General features: G+C 45.6%; 1 long non-coding RNA gene across 1 annotated transcript; it reads left to right on the top strand.

Annotated features, from left to right (window-relative positions):
- The first annotated feature begins 19,969 nt into the window (after nucleotides 1-19,969).
- On the top strand, nucleotides 19,970-22,887 carry LOC148315104 (uncharacterized). The gene is made up of 3 exons (XR_015841271.1): nucleotides 19,970-20,030; nucleotides 20,118-20,267; nucleotides 22,710-22,887. It is a non-coding gene; the product is annotated as an uncharacterized LOC148315104 (long non-coding RNA).
- Nucleotides 22,888-23,515: the final 628 nt, after the last annotated feature.

Raw genomic sequence — 23,515 nt, 5'->3', positions numbered from 1 at the left:
AGCCATTCTTTTTGTATTTATTTAATTACTCCGACTTTTACCTGCTGGTACGCCGTCCGGTGTGCCCTGTGAAATGAAAGGTGGCATTCTTTATTTATTTATTCATTTATTCATTCATAACTGACAGCCTCGCGCTCCGCTCGTGCCCGGGCAGAAGAGGTGCTCCAATTTGGCTTAACTGTGACACACGCCCACCCTCCTCCCCCGGAGCTTCCATTCGGTTAAACTTAGGGGCCGCTTGGCACCGCCCGTGCCCGGGGAAGGTGCTCCTCTTCGGCTTACTGTGACGCGAGCATGCCCTCCTCCTCCGGAGCTTCCATTCGGTTAAACTTAGGGGCCGCTTGGAACCGCCCGTGCCCGGGGAAGGTGCTCCTCTTCGGCTTAACTGCCACGCACGCTGGCCGGAGCTCTGGTACGGTCCGAACCGCGCGAAACGTCGCCACCGATCGTGTCCGGGGGAACGTGCTCTTCTTCGTCCACTCTCCTCTTCGCCCACGCTCTTCTTCGGCGCACGCCGGCCGTCTAACCGCTCCAGCGCCCCGTTGTGTCGCTCGGCGAAACTACAATGCCCCCGAATATTTTTTAGACCCGCGAAGCACTGAACCCGCGAAAGGTGAACCGCGAAGTAGCGAGGGTTCACTGTATGTAAAAGACCAAGACCTACAAAATAGTCTCTTGGAGCAATGAGCTAGGTTTTACAGGAAGTCGGCCATTTTGAATTTACTTAAAAGGGGGCGGGTCACCACAATGGACTTTGTGTAGAAATTATTATTGGGGCCCGAGCCGCGACCGCGGCGAGGTCCCTATTGTTTTTGTAGAAAATATTATTACTTTTATTATTATTATTATTATTATTATTATTAGGGCCTGAGCAGCGACCGCTGCGAAGTCCCTATTGTTTTTGTAGAAATTATTATTATTATTATTTTTCCGATTGTTCGATCGCATTTTTGACCCCCGAAACATGCACAAAAACTCACCAAACCTGGCTGTCTCATCAGGCATGGCGAAAAATTTGATATTTTAACGTCTAATATGAACAGGAAGTGAGTTATGAATTTTTGAAAGTCCGACTTTTGCCCTTTTTTGCATGTTTACAGGGGTCATTCTTTTGCACCCTGATCCTAAAGGCTTCATCTGATTACCTTAAAGTTCTGTCTGTAGCATCTTAAGACCTGGGACAAACACTGGGGCTAAAATTTTTTGTTTCCGAAATACTATATGACGGGGGCGGGGCTTCAAAGTTTTCACTTAAGATTTCCTTCGCCGCAATGGACAAAATGCTTAATAACTCTCCTGCACATGCTGCTAAAAATCCAAAACTTCACATGTACATAAAGAGTTGGTACCTGAAGACATCTATATGTTTATATTCAGTTCTACACCTTGCACCACCCAGTGGTGACAAAAATTATAATTTTTTACATTTTGACGTACTGCACGGTGCCCTTTTAACGAATCTGATTGAAAATTGGCCAAAAATGACTTTAGACATTGATCTTACTCTATCCCTATTTTTGTGACTTTGCTTCGTTGGGCGTGGCTATTACGGTGCCGCAAAGTCTGATTATTCACCGTGGAAACAAAAGTTCCGGCAAGATGACTCAGATGATCCTATCTTCTCGAAAATGTTCACATTTAAGGATATTGCAGCCCTGAAGTCATCTACCAACTAATGTTTGATTGTAGTAGTAGCGCCACCAACTGGTCAAAGCAAATACAAATTATTTTTGTTGATGTTTTTCTCTGAGCAGGTTAACAAGATCGCCCTCATATTTGCTCGGCTGAGTGTTTCGTCCTTCAGGATGTCACAATACGAAATTCGTTATTTTTTGTGAAAAGCTGTGGGCGTGGCATCGCACATATCACCAATAAAACAACACGTATTTTGAGGTTCTAAATATGAACGAAAACTCATGGAACTTTGCACACACATCAGGCCTGACAAAATCATGAATATTTCATTAGTTTCTCGTGCAGTTTTTTTAAAAATGGCTCTCTATCGCCCTCTAGAAATTTTCAAAAGAGCAGCCCCGGTTGTGTGTTTCACCTAGCTTTTTGAAAAATTTATGTTGATTGTATAAGGCCAAGACCTTCAAAAAAGTCTCTTGGAGCCATGAGCGAAATAGCACAGGAAGTCGGCCATTTTGAATTAACTTCAAAGGGGGCGTGTCACCACAATGGACAAAATGCTTAATAACTCCCCTGCACATGCTCCAAAAAATCCAAAACTTCACCTGTACGTCAAACGCGGACCTGAAGACATCTATATGTTCTTATTCTGTTATACACATAGCGCCACCTAGTGGAATCAATCTTTTTTTTTTTTTTTTACACGGAGCCCTTTTGACGAATCTGACTATATTTTTTGTCACAACCACCTCTAGACATTGAACTCTCTGCCAAATTTTGTAACTTTTTGGCGATGGGCATGGCCGTTACGGTGCGTACTGCACGGAGCCCGTTTAACACATCTGACTGAAAATTTGTCAGAACAGCCTCAAGACATTGATCTTAGTCAATGCCGAATTTTGCGACTTTTCAGCAAAGGGCGTGGCCACGACGGTGCCGCATTGTCTGATTTTTCTCTTTGGCAACACAAGTTCCTGTAACATCACTCAGATCATGCTATCATCTCAAATTTTTTCACATTTGAGGAGAGCCCAACCCTGAAGACATCGACAAACTAATTCTTAATCGTAGTGGTAGCGCCACCAACTGTTAAAATCAAATACAGGTTATTTTTGTTGATGTTTTTCTCCGAGCAGGTTAATAAGGTCTAACTCATATTTGCTCGGATGAATGTTTAGCCCTTCCGGATGTCGCAATACGAAATGTATCATTTTTTGTGAAATGCTGTGGGTGTGGCTTTGCATAGTTCGCTAATAAACTTAGGCTTATTTTGAGGTTCTAAATATTCATGAAAACTCATGAAACTTTGCATACACATCAGGCCTGGCAAAACCATCAATATTTTATTAGTTTCTCATGCAGCTTTTAAAAAATGGCTCTCTATCGCCCTCTAGAAATTTTCAAAAAAGCAGTTGGTTGAGTGTGATACCTAGGTTTTTGAAAATTTTGTGGAGTATTTATAAGGCCAAGACCTACAAAATATTCTCTTGGAGCCATGAGCTAAATTGCACAGGAAGTTGGCCATTTTGAATTTACTTAAAACATCGATGACGCTTTGACAACAAAAGCTGCTCTAAATTTAACAACGCAAAAATTTCTCTTGAAGGTTCCTCACGTTATTTCTCGTAAATATTTAACATTTCCAACAAAACTCGCCAAACTTGGCAGTCTCATCGGGCATGGCGAAAAATTTGATATTTTTGCGTCGTCATAAACGACGCAAACAAAATGGCTCTCTAGCTCCAACTAGAGTGGGAAACATCAAAGGAAAAACTGGCCCGTTTGACGTAGGCCTCCGAAAATTGCCAGGCACGTGTAGTACCCCGAGATGTACAAATACTTTCTTTGATGACAATAGTCTATAATGAACAGAAAGTGAGTTATGAATTTTTGAAAGTCCAACTTTCGCCCATTTTTGCACGTTTACAGGGGTCATTCTTTTGCACCCTGATGCTACAGGGTTCATCCGATTGCCTTACAATTCCGGCTGTACCATTTTAAGACCTGGGACAAACACTGGGACAAAAATCTTTAGTTTCCGAAATACTATATGACGGGGGCGGGGCTTCAAAGTTTTCGTTGAATATTTCCTTCGCCGCAATGGACAAAATGCTTGATAACTCCCCTGCACAAGCTGCTAAAAATACAAAACATCACAGGTACATAAAGAGTCGGTAGCCGAAGACATCTACATGTTTGTATTCAGTTATACACCTTGCGCCACCTAGTGGTGACAAAAATTTTTTTTTTTACAATTTAACGTACTGCACGGAGCCCTTTAAACAAATTCGGCTCAAAATTGGTCAGAACAGACTCAAGAAATTGATCTTACCCCATACCAAATTTTGTGACTTTTTGTCAAAGAGCGTGGCTTTAATGGTGTTGCAAAGTCTGATTATTCACCGTGGAAACAAAAGCTCCGGCAACATGACTCAGATGATCCCATCTTCTTGAAATTTTTCACATTTGAGGATATTCCAGCCGTTGAGACCTCTAGCAACTTATTTTTGATCGTAGTGGTAGTGCCACTGTCAGGTTTAAATGTCCTGACGCCTTTTGGGCGAGCTTATTGAAATGGCCAAGGCCAGAGAGGAACCAAGCTACGCTCATGTGTCACTCTTGTTACTCCTTTCAACCAATGAATTAGGCAGCCAGGATTTGCCATCTACCAATTTGCGGAACCTGTCCTCAGCAATGTTTGCACCTTTGTTATCCCAATGTGTGCGTTCAAATAGTGGTGCATTTTTCCTGGTGTGAGATCAAATTGTCAAGTTGATTTGCTGTTCAAACTTTGACTTTCTCACACCCGCCTACGCTCTTCCTGCTTATTCTAACAATTTCTCTCTAACAAGTTATCTGTTTTGTGACCTTGGTTCTCAAACGCTTCTACTTCTTATCAGTCTGGAATGTGCACCTGGTTTTGTGTCTTACAAGCCTGAATCAGTGCAAAACATTCTGCTGCTTGTCCTGAACATACAGATTTTAATATCCCTTGAAACTAAATTTCAATTTGCAATCCTAATAAAAATGTCTCTCCAGTCGGGAGAAAAGTGTCCAAAAGGTCAGGTCGCGGCTTGGTGGCAATTTGGATGCGGCCTCCACAGTCGTGAGGCATGTTCTACTGGTGCGGGAAAAAATGACGCAGAGCGCACCCCACCTTATCAGTGTAATGTGTCCCTGTGACAATTAGGTCGCCGTGCAATGTGAATGTGGTGGACAAGGATGTCATTTTTGGATTCCTTAAAGCAGCGGTCAGGACTGCTTGATCACACTCTGACGTGGCTCTCGCCACGGGATCCAATTGTTGTGACTAATATACAAATGGATTCACTTTGCCCTGGTTCCTTCAGTAACCCAGGCTAATGAAGTCATTTTTTGCAGTCACTGTTTGCTCAAATGGCTCATAGTAATTTGGTAGTGCGTTAAGATGCTTTGTCAATACAATCTTCTTTTTGGTCTCATCTTCCCTTGAACATTATGTTTACTACACACTAGACATGACCTACAATTTTTTTATTTTAATTTTTTTTTTAATTTGTAGAACTTGTGGTACAGCAAATGTCCTGTACTCTGGCTATCAATCATCATACTATGGATATCAATCATATCAATCATCATACTATGGATATCAATCATCATCCCCCCCCTGTTGAGACATGGGAGTTCCCATGACTCAATTTATCAATTAAATATCAAGTTGGTAATGCTAATACATTGTAATCAATGATTTCATGCGTGACAAGTTCAAAAGCTTTGTCAGCCGCAAGTGTTCAAACTATTTTTTGTCATTGGCTTGTCATAAATGATGTCCAGCAATGGTAATTTCAGAAATCAGAAATCCCTTTGTCATTGTACTCAAGTGTGCAACGAGATTAGAGAGTTCCCCTCTCCAGTGCAATACAACAATAATTCAGATAAATATATAAATTTGATAAATAAGAGAATAGTTAGTGCGGGAGGGAGAGCCGTTAGCCGCTGCGTCTATGCGTGCCGCCATCTTGTATTCTTGAGTATTCTGAGTAATTTGCAATCCATGCCCGACAATAATTGCACACTTCTTTCAAAGACATCATTTACTTCTCTTTTATTTCTTTTAAGGCTTTGGCACAGTTTTTTCTTTTTGCTTATCACTGACAATGCGCCCTTTTTTAATCGAAATGAGGCCTCAGTAAGTCACTTACTTTTGATACATTGTATCTGATAGTCCCTTGCAGACTAACCATGTGTTGCACGTCATCGCCCAAACAGACTCTATTGTGAGCTACTTCTAATAATTTATTGACGTCCTATTTTGTTCTTCCAAATGTAGCAACCGATACTAATGTGCCCTTTTAAAGTTTTGACGTTTGTTTGAATTCGCCCTTGCTTATTGACTCTGATATTAAGGTCCAATTGTGTCAGTGTATCACGGCCTAATAAGTAAAACGCACGTTGATGTAGAACTGCTTCTCCACTTGCTTTTTTTGTTTGTTTTTTACGTCACGTGATCCTCCGTTGCTTTCACGACTGGTCCTGACAAATCACAAATTTCTTATCAAACTTGATTCTGTCTGTGTAAATTGTAATCGGTTTTCCTGGATGGTTGACGGCAGTTTCGAGCAAAGTGGCCATGTTTCCTACAGTTGTAGCAGACGTCGTCTTTTGTTGGCAGGTGTCCTCTTCCTCTTCCACGTCCTTGGTAGAAGATCGGTGCTGACGGGGTGGTCGTGAGGCCCGCAGCCCATTTACGCATATTATCTTGGATTGGTGTGATTGTTTGGCAGGCCGCTTTGCATTCATCTCTTGTGGCAGGCTTCCCAGGGCGCTGTTGTCCACTTGTTGAGGCAATCCCGGCTCCTTTTCTCGCTGGCCCTCCTCCTCAGCTCTCTCACCCTGACTTCCTTTTTCACTGTCACTGTCTCTTTGATCCTCGGCTGGTGCATTTCCTCCTTTTTTTCTCGCTCCTGTTTCTTCGTCTTTCTTTATCTCCATATTAAGTACTTTCTGCTTCTTCTCTTAAACGTCTTTCACTCTCTTTCTAAATCAGCACACATCTTTCTTGGAGATGATAACCACCGGACTGCACCACTCCGACTTGGAAGGCTCAATGACTCCAAGCTTCAGCATTTCCTGGAGCTCCTTGGTTAGTCTCTCCACCAAGTGTTGCAGAACTCGGTAGGGGCGCTGACGAATTGGTAATCCTTCTTTGAGACGAATGACGTGTTCTACCACCGTCGTCTTCCCTGGGCTGGCGGAAAAAAGAGAAGGCACCGTCTTGAAAATTAAGCACATCTCTGTGACTTGCTTGGGTTTCCGACGTGCCAGTGCAGGCGCATCTGTCGTCGTCGAGGACTCCAGCTCTGCCTCGTCATCATCATCATCATCATCATCATTGTCGTCGTCCTCGTCCTTGTCGTCGTCGTCGTCCTCCTCCACCTTCCGCGCGAGTATGACCTCCTTTGGAGCCTGGTTTGAACGCTCCTTCCACTCTTTGAGGAGGTTCACATGATAAGTTTGTTTATTTTTTTTCTTCTCCGGATGGAAAATCTCATAGGTCACTGGACCCATCTTCCGGGTGACCTCATATGGCCCCTGCCACTTTACTAAAAGCTTGTTGTTGCATGTGGGGAGAAGCCGCAATACTTTTTGGCCGGGTTTAAACTCCCGGTGGCGAGCTTGCTGGTCATACCAGGTCTTCTGGCTTTTCTGGGCCTCCCGCAGGTTGACCTCTGCCTCCTACTGGTACCTGGCCAGTCTCTCCCTCATTTCCAGCACAAATTTCACCACCCCCCGATCACTTCACGTGGTGGAAGGTGCCTCCTAGGCCTTTCGGAGCAAGTCCAATGGCCCCTGAACCTCCCAAGCATGCAAGAGTTCAAAGGGAGAGAAACCTGTTGACGCCTGAGGAACTTCGCGATAGGCAAACAGCAAAAAGGGCAGCCACCGGTCCCAGTCTTTTCCAGTATCATCCACAAATTTCTGGAGCATCTTCTTTAAGGTCTGATTGAACCTTTCCACTAGTCCATCAGTCTATGGGTGGTATGGAGTGGTTTTGATGGCGGAGATGCCCAGTTGTTTGTTGAACAGTTGCATTAACCTTGAAGTGAAATTGGTTCCCTGGTCTGTTAGAATCTCATCTGGTATGCCAACTCTGGAAAGGAGTTGCACCAAGGCACAAAGTACTGCCGGAGCAGTGATTGTGCGCAATGGAAATGCCTCTGGGAAACGTGTGGCGTTGTCACACACTACACCACTGCTTTTTGTCAAAGGACCCACAATGTCCATAGCAATCCTGCGGAATGGAATGTGCAGCTTTTTTAAAATGGCTTGCCATGGCCCTCTAGAAATATTCAAAAACATCAGCCCTGGTTGAGTGATTCACCTACTTTTTGTAAATTCGATGGAGTATGTATAAGGCCAAGACCTACAAAAAAGTCTCTTGGAGCCATGCGCTAGGTTTTACAGGAAGTCGGCCATTTTGAATTTACTTAAATGGGGGCGGTTCACCACAATGGACTAAATGCTTAAAAACGCCCCTGCTCATGCTCTAAAAAAATCCCAAACTTACCCTGTACATAAAACGTCCCGACCTGAAGACATCTATATATTATTATACTGTTATACACACAGGTCCACCTCATGGTTTCAAAACAATATTTTTTTTTTACATTTTAATATGCTGCACGGATCCCTTTTCAGGAAGCCGAATGAACATTTGTCAGAACAGCCTCAAGACGTTGATCTTAGTCTATGCTGAATTTTGTGACTTTTCAGCAAAGGGCGTAGCCATTACGGTGCTGCAGAAATTTATTAATCTCTGTGGCAACAAAAGCTACCGTAACATGAATCAGATGATCCTAACTTCTATAATATTTTCAAATTTAAGGATAGTCCAACCCTGAAGACATCTACCAACTTATTTTTCATCGTAGTGGTAGTGCCACTTACTGGTTAAAGCAAATACAAGTTATTTTTGTTGATATTTTTCTCAGAGTAGGTTAACAAGTTTGCTTATTTTGAGGTTCGAAATTTAAATGAAAAATCAGGCCTGGCAAATTCATCAATATTTTATTAGTTTGTTGTTTAATTTTTTTTAAATGGCTCGCTATCGCCCCCTTGAACATTTGAAAAAAAAAACAGCCCCGGATCTGTGTTTCTTCAAACTTTTTGAAAATTTGATGATGCATGTATAAAGCCAAGACAGAATAAGAAGTGTCTGGGAGCCACTTTCTAAATTGACAGGAAGTCAGCCATTTTGGACTTACTTCAAACATGGACGAGGCTTTGACAACAAAAACTGCTTGAACTTTAACTCCACAAAAATTCCTTGTGAGGATTCCTCACGTTTTTTCTCGTAAATATTTCACATTTCCAACGTGCCGGTACCCCAACGTTGCCAGGGCTGCGAGGGCCCTTTATCGCAGCTCGCAGCGCTAGTTATTATTTTTTTTCTATTTTCCGATCGTTCGATCGCATTTTTGACCCCCTAAACATACACGAAAACTCACCAAACTTGACAGTCTCATATGGAGATGGTGAACGACCGTGGAAGAACAGTCAGTTAGCGATGACGCAAGAGAGGCTGTGCACCGAGAACGTTTTCTGAATATCACTATTGTGCCCTGACAGGTATGTGTTGGTAATGTATCAACCAAGCTGAGGCACGAACGAACTCTGAGGAGACGCAACCCGTGACGTCACTAGTAGTAGTTTCGTGTGGTTTTCACACCTCCTGTCTCATCCCTGAAAGCCATCCCTTGAATTCATCTCCACACTGGAATACCGTATCATACCCTCCCTCTATCGATGTATAAGGGCAGTCTATAATCAGATGGTCCATATTTTGACACTCATGGTTACACCAGGGGCATGCTTGCGTAGCCACTGCCCCCCATCTTTGCAAATTTTGGGCTGTACGTCCTTGTTTGCAAAGGATCCTGTTGTAGGATGTCCACTCTCTCCTGCTGGTTCCATTGTAGCCTGGGAGCTTCTCAGTGGGGTCTCCAATTCTCTCGCCTCCAACAGGTACATTTCCTCTCCATAGGTCGCGCCACCTATCTGCTGACGTGTGCTCTGATTCCCGTTCTTGGCTGAAGGGTCTTCTGGATCTCAGGCGGTGCCCTCCTGGGTTGTGTGCTAGGGCCCGACACAGGGGAGCCTCCTCCGGGAGTGCCAATATATTTTTTTGCATGATCTGTGTTGCCTGCTCTCTTCTAACTGCTGGAGGTTCAATGTTGCACATTGTTGGAAGCCAGTTTATAGGAGTAGAACGTATGGCGCCCGATATCAGTCTCATTGCTTCATTCAGCTGGACATCAACTTTGGATGTATGTGCACACCGGCCCCATACGGGGCTGCAATATTCAGCCACGCTGTAGCACAGTGCCATGACTGACGTCCGTAGAACGTTTTGGTTGGCACCCCAACCTGTTCCCGTAAGTTTACGGATTAGTGCCACTCTTGATTTCAGCTTCTGGGCTGTATTTTCTAGGTGTTTCCTGTAGGTGAGAGTTCTGTCTAGAGTTACCCCTAGATATTTTGGTTCACAATCCACCGGCAGGTTTCCCCCCTCTATTTCCACCCTTAGCTTGTAATTAGCTTGCTGGTTGGTTAGATGGAATGTTGTTACCACTGTCTTGGTTCTGTTCATTCTTAGGTACCATCTTTTAAAGTAATTTGAGAGCAACGCTATGTCCAGCGATAATGTTCTCTTGATTGTACCAAAATCCCTGTCTTGGGTTACCAATGCCCAGTCATCCGCATAACCGAATTTCCAGGATTCGTATCTGGAGGCAGGCCCTGGCATAAAGCGACCAGTTAATAGTTCGAATGGCGCAAAACCTGTTATTTTGTGAACAGTTTGGCGGACGACCAACAGGGCTAGGGGCAAAGCTTGCAACCACGTCATTTTTGTTTGAGCCATGATCTTAGCCAATTTTTCTTTCAAATTCCTGTTAAACCTTTCAACTTTGCCTTGGCTCTGGGGGTGGTAGACACACCCAAAGCGATGCTTCAGCCCCAACAGCGCCTCCACTTTAGCCAGCGCTTTGTTGTTAAAATGTGTCCCATTATCAGATCTGATTAAAGCAGGGAAACCATGTGTCGGAATATAATGATTTACCAAAGCTTTAAGGACTGACGTGGTATCTTCCTTTGCACACGGATACGCCTCCGGCCAGCGTGAATAAGAATCCACAATGACCAGAAGGAACCGCTTCCCGTTCACCCTGTCAATCATGTCCGTGAAATCAATTACAATTTCTGCTCCAGGCCAGGCCACAGGGGAGAACGCCCCTGGCTTGGGTTTTAATGTCGGTCGTGCATTAAATGTTTGACATAGTTCACAAGCCGCCACAAACTGCCAGACCACCTCCTGTAACCTTGGATGCCACCACTGACGAAGTTTTGGAAGCATTGCCTGAGGCCCCACATGTGCCACTGTATGGGCCTCAGCCAACACTGAGGTCATGAGTTGCCCTTCAGGGAGGACCGGCTGGCCCCTGGGACCCACCCGCCTGACCGCCTTAGATGCGATCCACATTTATTTTTGTTCCGGCGACGACTTACCTTGTGCATCCATAATATCCTCCAGTGCCACTTCGGGTGCCACTGGAAGATCCGGGGGTTCCCCATCCCAGACCACAGCTGGGGTTGTTAACATCATCCCGCCCTGAGGGGTGTATCCAGCCACCTCTTTCGCGAGAGCATCCGCCCTCTCATTACCTTTCGCCACCATGGTGTTGGCCTTTGAGTGTCCCGGGACCTTTACAATCGCCAATTCGTGTGGACCCTTAATTGCTTCATACAATCGCTCCATCAAAGTTCTATGAGCAATTTCTTTGCCTTTCGCTGTTAGCCAGCCATTGTGCAACCACCCCTTTAGGTCAATCAGGGCAGCTGACGCTGCATATGCCGAATCAGTATATACAGTTAATTGCTGTCCTGGACACTGTTCCAAGGCCAACACCAGCGCCAACACCTCTGCCGCCTGGGCGGAGGGTTTTATTGTCAACTTCTGAGCTGTCACTGGGAGGAAGAAAGAACCTTTCCACTCCACCACTGCCGCGGCCGCGTGGAGTGTCCCATCCTTGGCACGCCAACAACACCCATCGGTGAACATAACCCGTCCACCTTCCAATGGTTCCGCATACAAGTCCTCACGGACCTTCTGATCTTTCTGTACTTTCAGAGCGCACTCATGTGCCCCTTCCAGGAGGTGATTAGCCATGTTCACACCATCATGCACATAAGTAACGTTTGGTGCCATCAATGTTTTCATCATCCGTGTTTGTCGCAGGGGTGTCAATGTAAATGCCACCGATGCTACAAAAGCTGACACCCCATGATCTGTCAACACCTGGACGGGATACCCCATGACCACATGAGCTGTTTTCTGTAGGACCTTTGCCAGGCCTGCTGCGTACCTAACACAGTCTGCTTGTTTCTGTTCAATTCCGTCTGATGGCACACTACAATACAATAAAACTGCCCTGTCTGTTCCATGTCTTTGGTACAATGCCGCATTCACTGTTTTCTCACTGCTCGCAACGTCTAAATAAAACACCTTAGTGTAATCTGGAGTGGCCAAAGCTGCTGCTGATGCTAATTCCTGAATTAATTGCACAAACAATGCATCATCCTCAGGGGTCCACTGCAATGTGGCCTTCAAATTTCGGACCCCTTGTTGTTTGACCAGGGCCCGCAAGCCTGCTGTTTTATCCACATAACATGGGATGTATGCTCGGCTGTAGCCACACAATCCCAAGAAAGACAACATGTCCTGCACTGTGTGTGGACGTGGGTGTTGCAGGATGGAGCTGCGGTGATTTGGGGACATAGCCAAGCCGGCTGGGGTGATGACACGCCCCAGAAAAATCACAGACTTACGACAGCACTGTAACTTTTTCCTTGACACTTTGAAGCCCAGGTCAGCAAGCTTCAACAGCACTGCTCGTGTGGCTTCCACACACTGGTCGGATGTTTCGGCCGCAATGAGGAGATCGTCCACATACTGCAGGATCACTGAGCCTTGGGGTAGCGCACATGAAAATAACAAGTCCTTCAAGACCTGATTAAAAATTCCTGGCGAATTCTTAAAGCCCTGAGGGAGTCTTTTGTACTGCAATTTCACCCCTTTGTAAGAAAATGCAAACACGTGTCGTATTGATTCAGCCAGCGGTAAACAGAAATATGCATTCGCCAAATCAATTACCGTATACCACTGTTTCTGCGGGTCCAGGGAGGACAGGATGCGATGGGGGTCAGGAACTGGCAAAACTGGAGTTATAGTGATGTCATTCACTGGCCGCAAATCGTGGGCCATCCTCCATGTCACCCCATCAGCCTTCTGGACCGGCCTCAGAGGTGTGTTCCAAGAGGACGCCGACGTTTCCAACACCCCCGCATCCCACAATCCTGCCGCTGTGTCCTCCATTCCTTTGTCTGCTTCCTTCGGCCATCGATATTGAGGACGGCGAACCGGAATGGAGCAGTCAACTTCCAATTGGATTGGCTGAACCGTCCGACAAAAACCAACATCAAATGGACCCTGTGACCACACGGTCTGTGGCATTTGATCCAACATTGCCTGTGCGGACTCATGGTCCGTCTGTTCCCGCCCATGATGGCGGTCCAAGAATACCAATTCAAGGTCTGACTTATCTACCATTTTTGCCATTATCCTGTAACTTTTGGTTGCAGCTGAGTGCCACACATCTAGAATTTCAGTCATCATCCAGTCATGTTGTTGTGTTAATCGTTTCACCATGGGCCCCAATTGGCGGGGATCATGGCCTGGCGACACAGCTAGTGACACGTGAGGCAAACCTTCCTCACTCATTCGATACCATTGCTCTTGCTCCGGCGACAACTGCACATATGCTGCCACCCCCTCGGGGCCCACAAAGATGCATGGTGCGCGCAATATCCAACCATCCCCCTCAATTTCTTCGAACGCATCTCTATATATGTCATCTGATTCTCTATCATAATATAGAGTGCAGTGCAATGGATCCAGTGGGGGGTGGTACGGTGCCAATGTCTGGATCCACGGTTTCCACAAGAGGTATGTGGAGTAGACACCTCCCCCAAGTGGAGTCTCAGGATTCAATCTAGCCCAGTAGATCCGTGCCGTTTCAGGTACTGTGGGGAGTGGTGCCATCAACCACTGACCCCTAGGTGTCACAGGCTGGAAGCATTCCAGTACCTGTCCGTCAGGAAATGTCACTGTAAGTCCCTTCTCGCCGCACAATATCTGGGCTCTCAATGCTGACAACATGTCTCTGCCCATTAAATTGATGGGTGTGTCCATTGCATGAACATATGAATGATATAGTCTCTGTCCAGTGTTTGTAATTTCCGTTTTCAGTGGCCGAGTAAAGGGCAGAGTCTGAGGACGTCCCGAGAAGCCGACTAACGTTGTAACTCGCCTCGACAACGCTGTACTTGGCAGTGGCATGTTGATTGATGAATGTGTTGCTCCAGTGTCCACCAACATCTGGACTGGAGTGTCCGCCACTGTCAACTGAAGCATTGGCTCTGCCTGGCCAGTGCTTCCCGAGCTTCCCAGGCCCCCCTATTCGTCTGGGCCGTACCACTGGTCAGCTTGGAAATACTGACCCCTTGGATTCGGCTGTGGCCACGGGCGGGGCTGCTGCGGTACCCCTTGGTGTGGTGGCCCTGCTTGCTGGTTCTGCTGCTCCACCCCTGGTGGTGGGTTGCCATGACAATCACGTGCCCAGTGGTCAAGGGACCCGCAGTTGAAGCAAGTCCCTGGAGCGAACCCATTCCGCCCCCGGCCTGGGGGGGCGCCACGACCACGCCCTCTGTATCTACCACGGAACCCTTGACCTTGGCGCCGTTCAGCCCCCACTGGAGTTTGATACATCTGTTTTTGTTTCACCTTTTCTTGTTTTGCCTCACCATGCAACTTTGCCAACTGTAGTTTAACCAAACTAGTCGCCAGAGCGTCAGATTCCTTTTGATCTTTATTTGCTTTTTCCATGTAGATGCGGCAATGGTGTATCAAATGCCTCTTAAATCTCGGTTCCGGACAAACCAAAATGTCCGGATCAATTCTCAAAATCGCCTGCACCTCATTTGGGAGGCCGTTCAGCATCGCCGTCCTGAACATCATTTCAGCTTCAGGATAGTTGCCTGGGTGTTTACCTGTGGTCTCAATCCACAGCTCCAATGCCTGAGCATAATGTTGCTCGGGAGTCACATCTTTTCCGTAATTAAAAATTGTTGGCGCCACATCCACTGGGGAGGGAAAGGCCGCCCTCAGCTCCCGAAACAACGCCTCAGAAGTCTCAGCCAAGGGGGTTTCTCTCCCCAGCTGGCGGGTGCCAGCTGCCCCCTCAATATTCTGTAATTGAATCAGGGAACACAATCCCAAAATGGCTTGTCTAAAATCTCCCAATGCTACTCCCTGTCCTGACATGGCGGCTAAGAATTTAGTAATCCAGGCTCGTGCCCCTTTATGCAGCGGAGGCAATTTTTCCACCAATGCAGCCACATCCCGAAGCACCAGAGGCTCATAGTGACGGCCAGCGTGAGTCACCACTAGGGGTGCCATTGTTTGAGGCTGCTCCTGCTGTGCCATCATCTTATCTTTACTGCGTGTATTATAGCCTCGCTCAGCCCTGGACATGCTCTCCTCTTTATCGCCCAGCCTCTCTCCTTCACTCAACGCTCTGAGCATCTGCCGCTGTTCACGTAACACTACCTCGGCTTCCTCATCACTTTCCACTTCCTCCTCGCGGGGATCTGCGTCACTGGGCATTGCCTGCCCATGTTTCCGTGTCCCCGTCATCACTCCCTCTAACATCTCTCTTTCCTCACTTTGCACCCTGTGTCCTTCCAACAACTTTCGCGACGCCTCCTTCATCAGTGGTTTCGAATTTCTCTCACTCCCGGCACTCGGGGTGCCCCCACCTCCTGCGAGCGCTGCCCCTGACGTCAGCACGGGCGACTCCACATTCCCCTGCTGCTCTCCGCGCACTCTCTTCCTTTCATTATTCACAGCCTGTTCAATCAACTGTATGGTCGCTGGCGTCATCCGTGAATCGTGATCTTCTACATCCAAAACCATCCTGCCGCCCAAAGTGACTACGGGGGCCATTATTTGCGCCATCGGATACGGCGGCGGCTCATACACATACTGTCGCGAGTCAGGCAACTGTGGATAAATGCCTCTCCGACCTTCCGTCTTTTCTTCCACTTTTCCAATCACTTCATCCTTCTTTTTCACTTCATTCACACTCTCTTCCTCTTTTATTGCCCCCAGCGCAGTGGCAATAATTGCCAATTGGTGAATGCCTCGTCTATCTTTGTCCAATTCCTTCACTTCCTTCTCAAGTTTAATACGCTGTCGCCATCCAGCTTGGCTCTGATCCTCCTTCATATCTCGAATATTTGCCAACATTCTGGTTTCCTTTTTCTGTAACTGCCTCGCTAACTTCGACATGTCCCACGTTCCGGGACCACCGCAAAACAAATCATCCTTTTTTAATTTCAGAAACAACTTCTGACTCCGTTCTTTCACCTTCTTAATTTTCTTACTTTCCATTCCACTAATCAACTGTGATTCCAGCTGAGCATAATGACCATTAATCTCCGACCAGACTTCCGCCCGCTCGTCTGAAGCGCCAGACACAAGAAAACCCTCACATTTCCTCCCATTTTCCATCTCCAAATCCACTCGTGCGTGTCCCAAGCACTTCATACGCAGAACAAATTTAGGCTTCACATTCACACCGCTTCCACACAGACACGTAAATCCCAGATTTTAAACCGTGTCCTGATACGTAAATCCCAGATTTTATATCGTATCTTAACCACGAATAGTTCCAAACTATTCTAGTAGGTAAATCCCAGATTTTATATCCTCCTAACGTCCACACTGTTACACTTTTTTTTTTTTTTTTTTTTAATTTATTTTTTCTTTTTATTATGCCGTTCCGCTCCTCCTTCCTCTTATAATTTAGCGTTGCCAATGTGCAGAATTTGAAAAGGATCTGCTTACCTTATGTCACTGTGGGCCCAAAGAGGAAAGACGGTCGGATGTGCGGCTCCTATCAGGTCGTCACCTGGTGTGGACATGCGAGACCCAGTCTCATGTGGTCTTTCTCGAAGTTCCAAACTTCTTTTACCTCTCATGCATCGCGTCGGCGTCACCATAAATTGTTGGAATTTATCTTTAAATCAATGTTAGAATTTAATTTTAAACCAATGTAAACTCAAATTAATAATCTGACTCCAATTTGTGACTTTACCCAACTCTCACTCATCCAACAATATGCGCGCTCGTTCTGCAATAGAAAGGTATCAGGAAGCCGGCATTTTCACACACGAGTGGATTTATTCCTAACACACAAATCTACAACTTGAGTTTGGGTCCCTCTCAATACAGCTCTCTTTGTCTTCGCTGTTCAGCATTAATTTATAGACACAATATGCAAATGACACAGAGACAAAGGCATCCTGGCATGATTCTATTGGCTATGTGTATGCTGCAGTTAACTTTAGCTTGCTTCTCTTGGTCTTTCTTCAAGTGGTGGCCCCTCCTGCTTGTGGCTGGAGGGTCCAGTTTCTTGTGCATCCCTTCCCCCTCGAGGTATCTGTCTGCGCCAGGCACCGACCTAAAACCTCCCAAACCTCACATTCTTTCACTTTCTTTTTCCAGCTTCACCAGCCACCCACACAGCATTCCACAGAATAACAGTGACACAAGATGCAGGACATCGAATAAAACTAGCCAGGTTTAAACTCTTCCACTCCTTTAAAATATAGCACCACTTTTTAGTTTTCTTTGGTATCCTGCCTCTATGAATGTTGTTAGAGCCAGTACCTGTTCTGTGGTGCTTCTGTGCTTTCTAAATCCTGCCTGCTGGCAAGGAATATTCAGCTCCAGGGTTGGTGTTATTCTGGTTAGGATTATCCTCTCCATTATCTTATACATACTGCATAGCAGGGATATTGGTCTGTAGTTATTTGGGTCTTCTGGTGATTTCCCCGGTTTTAAGATGGCTATGACCCTAGCTCTTTTCCAGAGATGGCAGTATCTACCCATGTTTATTGCATCAGTGATAGCAGATGCCATCCATTTAATCGCAGCTGGACCCAGGTGTTTCAACATATCTGGGTAGATCCCATCAACTCCTGCTGCCTTGCCTGACTTCGTTGCTCTGAGTGCTGCTTTCACCTCCTCTTCGCTCACTGGGTGGGAGAACCCGTCTTCTTCTGGCATGTCTCTGATTAGCTGCTGGTACTTTTTCTTTATGGTGGTTTCGAACTTGTAGTCAGGGGTGTGAGCTCCTCTTCCTCTTATATTAATTGCAACACTATCAGGGCTCACTACGTTAGACTGTTTGCTCTTTTTTCCACCCCCGTCCAGTTTTTTAATCAGTTTCCATGCATGTCTACTGGATCTTGTGAAATCCATGCTCTCTACCGTTTCCATCCATCTTCTCTGTCTCTCCTCCTGCAGTCTCTCCAGCAATTTCTCTCCAGTATCTGGATTCTGGGTTTCCTCATAGGATTTTAATATTTCCTCACATTCTGGTGTCCAGCATGGTATATATCTTTTACGGACTCCCCGGGGTATGTGCTTTTTTCCACTGCTCTGAATGAGTTTATTGAACCTAATTATATTCTCCTGTTTTGCTGGGATTCGCTTGCATGTCTTATCAACTTGCTCTGCGAAACCCTGCCAGTTTGCCTTTCTAAAGTTTAAAGGATAATGTAAATGGCAGTCAATTTAAAAACTGAACAAAGAGTAGACTGCTAGGAACCACTTTTGTGATCCCGGCATGGAAGTCCATTGTTTCAGAGGGGTCTCGTTCACACCTCCTGTGGTGCAGCTGTGATCCAATCTTCCTGCATTCCAATCCTGAGGGTTTGGTCATTAGCATGGTCTAAACTTCAGTTACACTTAAAGGATTTCATACATTTGACTATTAAAGGAATATAAGAGTTTGAGCTTAACATAGTTCATTAGATGTTGGTGCATCCAATGTATGAAAATGTGATATTGTAAAATGCTGAGAGTGTGACTGGTGAAGCGAAACTGGTTGCGGGGGTTGTGCAAGAATGGAATGTTTTAGAAGCAGAAGGTGCTGAGCGAGACAAGATGACTCCGGGAAGGAGCGGCCATCGGGGGATCGCACGCAGGAGGAGCCACGGGATTCGGCGGGAGGAGAAAGACCAATGAGAGCGAGCTAAAGTTAACTGCAATAAACATAGCCAATAGAATCATGCCAGGATGCCTTTGTCTGTGCCATTTTTGCATGTTGTATAGTATGAATCAGTACTGGGCAACTCGGGGGTAGAACACATTCGCTGGTGGCAAGAGAGGTGTAGAGTTGTATTGAGAGGGACCCGAGATCCAGGTGCCATGTAGAAAATCTGTATTGGGAATAAATCCACTTTGTGCGTGAAAATGCCGGCTTCCTGATACCTTTCTATTGCAGAACGAGCACGCATATTGTTGGATGAGTGAGAGTTGGGTAAGGTCGCAAATTGGAGTCAGATTACTTATTTGAGTTTACATTGGGTTAAAGTTAAATTCTAACATTGATATCAAGATAAATTCCAACAAGTTCCATCTTGGCAGGGGTAGAGATTGTGTGACTGGTATGTTGATTCCTGTTTTTATCAATATTGGTCGGTGCTGGGACCTTGGGAAGTTACCCAGCACTCTTCGATGTGCTGGCATTGATATGCCATCTGTGTCCCTCGTAACGAAGGTCAGGTCAGGTGTGTATTCCCTCTGCCATCGTGCTGAGTGGAAGGTGCCTGGTTCATTTGGATGGTAAAGGAGGTGGAGATTATTTATTTCTGCCCAGTTGCTGAGCTGGATTCCAGCTGGGTCGGGCTCTGTGTATCCCCACGATGTATGGTGGCTATTGAAGTCTCCTAATATTATAGATTGATGTTGGTATTGTGGGAGGACACTAATTGGCCAGCTTGTATTTGGAGGCTTGTATATGTTGACCACTGTTGTACCCAGCACCTCAATCTCTGACCTGTGTATATTGTGTTCGTCCATAGAGGATCCTCTGTCTATGGCAGGGATGTCTTCATGTACATATATCATGGTTCCGTACTGTTGATGATCTATTCTCGTGATGGGTATGAAGCTGGATATACTGTATCTCGATGGGGGCGATTCTTTAGTCAGATGAGTTTCCTGCAGTGCCAACACTTGTACATCTTTCTCCCTCAGCATCTGCGCCATCAACTCACACTTAGCCATCGATATACCCTCCACATTCAATGAGATTATCCTCAGTCCTCCTCCTACTGTCACTACATTGTCATTTAGGTCATCATTAACTGAGTCTAGCGTATTTTTCGAAGTTGCAGGACTCTCTACTGCACCAACGCGGACCTGGTTATCCTGGGCGACGGCCGATCCAGTATGAATATTCCTTCTTTGAGCTTCCATTTCCATTTTTGAGGTGTGTAGTCGAGAGCAAGTTTTTAACGCTTGGTTCGACCACCAGGGTGGGATTCCTCTTAGTCAGGCCCCCAGAATGCTGGCTGCACTCCAGGGAGCCGCTCAAGCCTCCACACGACGACAACGTGGGAATCCCGGTCGTGGAGGGTGTCGTCACTTTCGGCGCGACATCTGTTCGTCTGCTTTCATCCACCAGGCGAGTAAACGCAACTATGGTTTCGTGCACCACCACATGCAACACTTGCACCATTCTCATGGAAAGACTCTCCCTGCTGGAGGGACGTGTCCGCCAGCTAGAGCAGAGTAATGTGGTAAGCGTAAATGTGGCGGACAGCACCGGTTAGCATTGGCCGTAAACGGCTTGCTAATCGCGTTGAGCCTGTTAAGACACAGAGCAGTTCCATTCCACCTCGGTCTCCTGGCTCCCGCACTTTAGTGAAAGGTGACTCCATTACTCGATACATTAAGCTTGAAAATCCAACCACAGAATGTGTATTGCTGGGGCCAGAGCACCCGACATTGAAGCTAATCTTATGGAGCTAGCACGCAAGAGACCTAGACACCAGCGCAGTGCAAACAACGCTAGCTATTCAGATATAGTGATACACGTCGGCTCCAATGACGCTAGTGTTACTGCCGTTTCAATGATACGCTGGCTAAAGAAAGTTTTAACGCGCACTCACTCACCATGGGTTGAAGTTGCGATGACGTTCGCTCGGCTTCACTGGTCTTGATGTTGATGTGTAGTTATGTATGTCACGTCAAACAGTCAAGGGTTAGTCTTAATCGTAGTCATTTCAGTCCAGATGTCATGCCGTGAAGTCAAGTAAATCAAATAAATAAATCAATGGCTACGGTCTTCCAAACTTCAAATCAAAAACATCCGTGCATATGCGGTAATCAATACAATATACTATCTTCTATCTTCCAGTTTGTACATAAATAATGCGTCTTGAGTAAGTGCGGTTGAAAAACGGTATCCGACCAGCGTTCCCCCACCTGTCCTGCATTTGTTATTTATGGATGAACGCAACCAGTGCTGACGTCATCAATTGCCCTAGTGGTGGTGTTGCCATACTGCATTACTCAAAAGAAAACTGCTCCAACAACTAGGATGAAGCAATCAGAGATCACAAAGAAAAAACATAGCAAGGACTTGTGATCTCGCCAGAAAGATGAGTCTGAGTCGAGTAATTGTCTCTGGCCCCTTGCCTGCGAGAGGCAATGATGAGAAAGATGGGGGTGTAGCCCTCATTTCCGAATTTAATCTAAAACTTAGTCCTCGTCCTAGCAATTCCTTCAAAACATTTGAAGTTCTCATTATGCGATCCACGGCCGCACTGCCGTTTTATCTTGCCGTTTTTTACCGTCCCCCTGGCTCTTACTCAGGCTTTTTAGATGAATTTTCTGAATTTGTGGCTGATTTGGTAACTCATGCGGATAATATATCATGGGCGACTTCAACATTCATATGAATCTCCCGTCGGAACCACTTACCGTGGCGTTTCGGACAATAATTGATATGTTTGGTTTCATGCAAATAATAGATGAAGCAACGCATATAAATGGTAACACGTTAGATTTGGTATTAACCCGGGGCTTAGCATCCTCAAAAATAATTGTATTACCATATACTAGTGCTATAGCTGACCATTACTTAATCAAATTTGAAGTCTTGGCGCATTGCCATCGTTCTGACCATGATCAAAGCTATAGCAGCCGCAACATTAGCTCCTTAACCACCGCTGCGCTCTCTGAGCTACTCCCTTTAGTAACCGATTCGTTTCCTAATTATATTGGTCCGATTGATGATCTTACAAACAACTTTAATGTCGCTCTGTTAAATGCGCCTGACTCCGTCGCACCTTTAAAAACTAAAACTTGTCCAAAGAGGCTGACTCCGTGGTTTAATGAGGAAACACGCATACTGAAACGATTCTTGTAGGAAGCTTGAGCGCAAATGGCGTGCGACCAAACTGGAGGTCTTCCGTCAGGCATGGTGCGCTAGTTTATACAAGGAAGCGCTCAATCTAGCCAAAACTAATTATTACTCTAGATTAATTGTTTTACATAAAAACAACCCTAAATATTTATTTGCTACTGTAGCAATGCTAACGCAACAGCAACCAACCTCGGATAGCTCTTCCTATTCAGCTCACGATTTCATGCAATTCTTTACTCAGAAGATTGAGTGTATTCGTGATGAGATTAAAGACACTGTTCTTACAATTCCGTTGAATTCCGTCATAAATGGTGTTAATAGGGACATTAGGGCTGATAACTGTCCGATAACCTTATCTCAATTTAAAAAAGTATCTCTTGAAAGCCAAACAAAATTGGTTAGTGGGGCAAAACCGACAACTTGTGTGCTCGATCCGCTTCCTGGCAAACTAATTAAAGAACTGTTTATGACCCTAGGACTGTCTGTCTTAAATATTATTAATCTATCACTTACCACGGGTATAGTACCAGCAGCTTTAGGACCGCCATTATGCGACCGCTACTTAAGCAACCAAACCTCGACCCAGAGAGTCTCAACAACTATAGACCGGTTTCAAATCTTCCGTTTATTGCAAAAATCTTGAAAAACTTAATGAATATATGACTAGTAATAATCAATTTGAACCTTTCCAATCAGGTTTTACCGAATGGAAGCTACGGAGGAGGAGGGCATGCTCGCGTGACAGTTAAGCCGAAGAGGAGCACCTTCCCCGGGCACGGGCGGTGTCAAGCGGCCCCTAAGTTTAACCGAATGGAAGCTCCGGAGGAGGAGGGCATGCTCGCGTCACAGTTAAGCCGAAGAGGAGCACCTCTTCCCCCCGGGCACGAGCGGAGCGCGAGGCTGTCAGTTATGAATGAATAAATGAATAAATAAATAAATGAAGAATGCCACCTTTCATTTCACTGGCATGATCCGTGCCTGTCATGCCGCGTGTGTTTTTGTTTTTTCAGCTGTGTGGGCGTTCCTCCAGCGATCATCTCGCGCCATGCGGTCAGCTGCTGCGAGACGCGCCCACCAGCCCCGCACCGGATTCCCATTCACTCACTGATTACACTCACTACCACCTACACTGACTACCTGGCGTCGGATTGTTATCCTACTTGTGTCTGCGTTTGGAGAGTCCTGCTCAATCCTCCAGCTCTGCTGGAGGATCATAACATTCACAGGGCACACCGGACGGCGTACCAGAAGTTAAAAGTCGAAGTAATTAAATAAATACAAAAATAAGTAATTGAATAAATACAAAAATAATGGCTGGGGAATAAAAAAATAAGAAGTTTTAATAATAATTTTTTTTTGTTATAACATGAATTTCACTCTCTCTCTCTCTACCCGTATATATATATATATATATATATATATATATATATATATATATAATTTAAGCATTTTTGAAGGTGCGCCGCTACTTCGCGGATTTTCAGTTTTCGCGGGTGGTCTCG

Source organism: Idiotropiscis lumnitzeri, unplaced genomic scaffold (genome assembly GCF_059441095.1).
Source record: "Idiotropiscis lumnitzeri isolate Australia: NSW breed Sydney's pygmy pipehorse unplaced genomic scaffold, RoL_Ilum_1.0 HiC_scaffold_123, whole genome shotgun sequence".
NCBI lineage: Eukaryota > Metazoa > Chordata > Actinopteri > Syngnathiformes > Syngnathidae > Idiotropiscis > Idiotropiscis lumnitzeri.
The sequence above is the reverse complement of the archived record's forward strand: the minus strand, read 5'-3'. Positions and strand labels throughout refer to the sequence as shown.